Source organism: Lipotes vexillifer, unplaced genomic scaffold, assembly GCF_000442215.2.
Source record: "Lipotes vexillifer unplaced genomic scaffold, Lipotes_vexillifer_v1.1 scaffold2194, whole genome shotgun sequence".
Lineage (NCBI taxonomy): Eukaryota > Metazoa > Chordata > Mammalia > Artiodactyla > Lipotidae > Lipotes > Lipotes vexillifer.
The window spans coordinates 867120-871110 of record NW_006777784.1 but is presented as its reverse complement, the minus strand read 5'-3'; positions in this window follow the sequence as shown (position 1 = coordinate 871110).

The following is a 3991-nucleotide window of genomic DNA, read 5'->3' as shown; positions in this document are numbered from 1 at the left end:
CCCCAAATGAATATTTAAGGAAAGGACTATTTAAAATGTATCAGGATTTTTAATGAGCGAAAGAAATACTGAAGTGGAAAGCCTTTACAACTTCCGAGAAACCGATATAATCTATGAACAAACCCTGCTTTTTCAAACATTTGCAAAGCCACCCGTTGACAGTGAATGATCCAAACAGCAGTTACACTCCTTCATGTAAATCATTCTGTTGCACAGCACTGGAATGTTACAAAATCCTTGTGAAATTTCAGTTGAAACATATTAGCAAATATATTTGTGTGAGAAAAAAACTAGCTGCTAAAGTGTAGGAAGTCCCCATATGAATCCTAGATGAGGAAAAGTCTGTCCTCAGGGTTCATTCATCACAGAAAGGGAAATGTATTAAATGAGCAACTGTCATACATTATTTAACACAGCAAAATTGATGACATGTTGCCACTCTTTTTAAAGACTACAATGTAAACCTCTGATGTTAAAATCTCTATTCCGAAAATACATTTTATTTATTTATTTATTTTTACACTGTATATCTTAATTTCATTTTATTTTTTTAACATCTTTATTGGAGTATAATTGCTTTACAATGGTGTGTTAGTTTCTGCTGTATAACAAAGTGAATCAGCTGTACATATACATATAACCCCATATCCCCTCCCTCTTGCATCTCCCTCCCACCCTCCCTATCCCACCCCTCTAGGTGGTCACAAAGCACCAAGCTGATCTCCCTGTGCTATGTGGCTAAAATACATTTTAAAACTAGTCATATAATATTCCACTTAGTGATCTGCTTACTCAGTTAGATAAGAGTTCATCCAGACCAAAAATACTGTCAAACAGCTACTGGGTTAAGAATTTAAAAGACCAAAAATACAAAAAAAAACTCTCTCATGTTACCTACTTTTCTCCTGCTACAGATGCTTCCTTATATGAAACAGAGAAGAAAATTAATGATGGTCACTATTATTGTTACCGCTATTTGTGTTATGGATTTATGATACGTATTTAATGTGTACACTTTTGTGAAATTGACTACTTTATGAAAGGTAATGAAATTATTCCAGAAAGGACTTTTGGTTTTAGTAAAAGAATCCTTGTGTAAGATTCTATGTTAAAAAACAAAACAACAAAACCAAACAAACAAAAATCCCTCCTTGTTTAAAGATATGGCCATTTTGCTCTCCGTGAAAGGAAAGAGAATTTCCGATGGAAGCTTTCGGACCATGAGAAAAAATTTCATCCAGGCTCTTGCTGGCAACAGGCCACACAGCAGCACCCAGCCCTGCGCGGAGAGCAGGTTGGCAGATGTTATTTAGCTGACTTTTGCTGGAAAAGTATGGGAGAGCAGTTGGAAAATCACAAGGTGTCACACAAGCTTTAAATAAATAAATAGCTTATTTGGCAATGGAAAGGGAAAAAGACAACCAGTTCCTTCGTTGAGGAAGACTGGGATGCTTCTAATTACAGAGCTCCTTTCTGCTGGTTTCATGGACTGACTTCTTAATGAGAATGGAAACTGTGCTCCCACATTTGTAGCGAGAGGTTCTAGGACTTCTCAATGACCAGTAGTTTTGCTGTAGCTTTTGTGATCTTATAGTATGAGAACGCCACTGAGAGAGGAGATCATTCTTCACCCTGCCTTGTCTGCCCCTAATCAGTGACCGAGGCAGTACTACACGGGGAAAGTGTCAACTGCCAAAGGAGAGCTTCTGACACCTTTACTTGAAACTGGCATTGAACGACGTAATCCCTCTAAGGGGAAAAAAACAAACAAATCCAAGATGGACTTGTTAACATCTGAAGGGCACAGCAAAGAAGTATTCAATGAAGATTTGAAGACTTAATTTTGTATGAAAAGTCAAAATCAAAAAGAAAAGATGCTTTCTCAGAAGAAATTATTATGGCATGATGCTGAAAACAGGTTGCCCCATGATCATACTATGCCCGTTAGGGTTACTGAACATACAGGCAGCGCTGCTTTACTGTAAATCATCACAAAGCCAATAAAATTGGGCCACATTTTCTTCAAGCTCCCAGATAAGAACGCCTTCATCTCTCTCTCTTTTTTTCTTTTTTTTTTTTGAGTTCCTAAGAATTTTATTTTTCACAGGGTCAAGGAAGAAGAAAACATGAATGGATATTAACTACTTAGCAGATTGCTAGGCAACATGTTACCATAAAAGGGGCAGCAAGATCTAAAAAGAATAAAATACCGAAGCGCAATGCCCATAAGGGTGGTGCCCCCAACACATACACAATCATACACACACACACACACACACACACACACACAATGTATATACACACCCATGCCCACACATAGAAATACATATGCACACTTAGAAGGGCACTCCCAGAGGTATTACTTTTTAAAGCATGGTTTAAAATGAAGGATCAACTTTACATACCCCGCGTCCCCTGCATCGGCAGGCGGACTCTCAACCACTGCGCCACCAGGGAAGCCCTACATACACCTCTTTGAGGCAAATTCTATGATGATTTTTGTGTCATTGATTATTCTTATGCTTGTTACTCATCAACAATCATAAAGTGTATACACAACAAACAAAACTACTATGATCTTTCTGTAAGTAAGGATCTCTTGGCCCATAAAATTAACTAGCAGAATTTTTAGGTCGCAGTTTTACAAACAGGTTAAAATATATATCACCCTTTCAAATATTACAATCTTGTTACTTTTCTTAAATTTAAGACTTTATTATATTTAAAATAAAGACTTTTATAAAGTACAGAGGACATTCAAAGGCAAACGTCCAGGACTTAATAAAAAAATAACCAACATTATTGTTCCAAATCATTTCGTGAAGACACACAATTGAAAAAAACAAAAAACGAAAAAACAAAGACACAGGCTTGCTTTTAGCCTTCTTGGTTTCTGCAGGATCCGGAGCCTGCTCTGATCTGAACTCGGGGACTCCCACCCTCACCAGTAGCCCTCACTGTCATTTAGGAGACGCGATTGTATGGTGGGTCCTTATTTGAGATCGACTTTGAAAGTCACAGAAGGCACACAGATGTAAAAATGCGAAGCATCCATGGGCGCCTTCCACGCGGCGGCCGCTGCCGGCTAAGGGCGCGCGGGTCTGTAACCACCCACTCCCGCGCCTCCGCGCGTGGGGCGGAGGGTCTAGCAGGAGGAAGGCACCCGCCGCGGGGACTCGGCTCACAGGGCTGTGTGCTCGCTGGAGCGCGCCCCCTTCCCGGCACTAAGGAAACTGCAGTTTTCTACGCCTGCTCGTCCTCCTCTTTCTCCTATTACATCCAACAGACGATTTCAACTTCCCGAGACCCTGACAAGTGAATGGCGCTGATGACGCCCCGGAAAGAGCCCACGACCCGGTGCGAGGGAAGGGCACCCCTGAGCGGGTGGGACCCCGGGAGCACCCCGGCTCTCCTTCCAGGAAGGGGCACGAAACTGCTATGGATCCAGAGCTCACTGGTGCCTAACGTGATGCTCGTAAACAAGCCGCGGGCCGGGCACCCGGGAACCACCCAGGAGCAAACCCGCCCAGCCGGGCGGGCGCGCGTCCACCCCAAGCCGGGGCGCCGGATCCGCAAGCCAAAGTGTGTGCTGGGGGAAGGGGGATTCCGAGAGGGCGGCCAAGTTCACTGCTCCTATCTTGGCCCCCACTAGTGGGGCGGCGGCGAGGCGATGCGGGGCCCGAGTGCGGTGCCACCGTCTCCTCCCACGCACCGAACCCTGGCGGCCGGTGTCGGCCCTTGATCTCCGCCGGCCCCCGCCCCCTGCAGTCCCAATTCCTCCTCCCCCCCGCCCACCCCAGTCCCCTCCCTGGCGGAAGCTCCCAGCCCAATTAATTGAGTCAAAGGCGGGAGGGCAGGGCCCTCCGCGCGTCGGCCGCCGGCCTCCGCCCCTCCCGCGCGCCCCTTTTCCCGCCCTGGGTGGCATCTCCTCCGCCGGCATCCACAACGAGCCTCTGATTAATGAGGCCCGAGCCGGCCCCCACCCGACCAG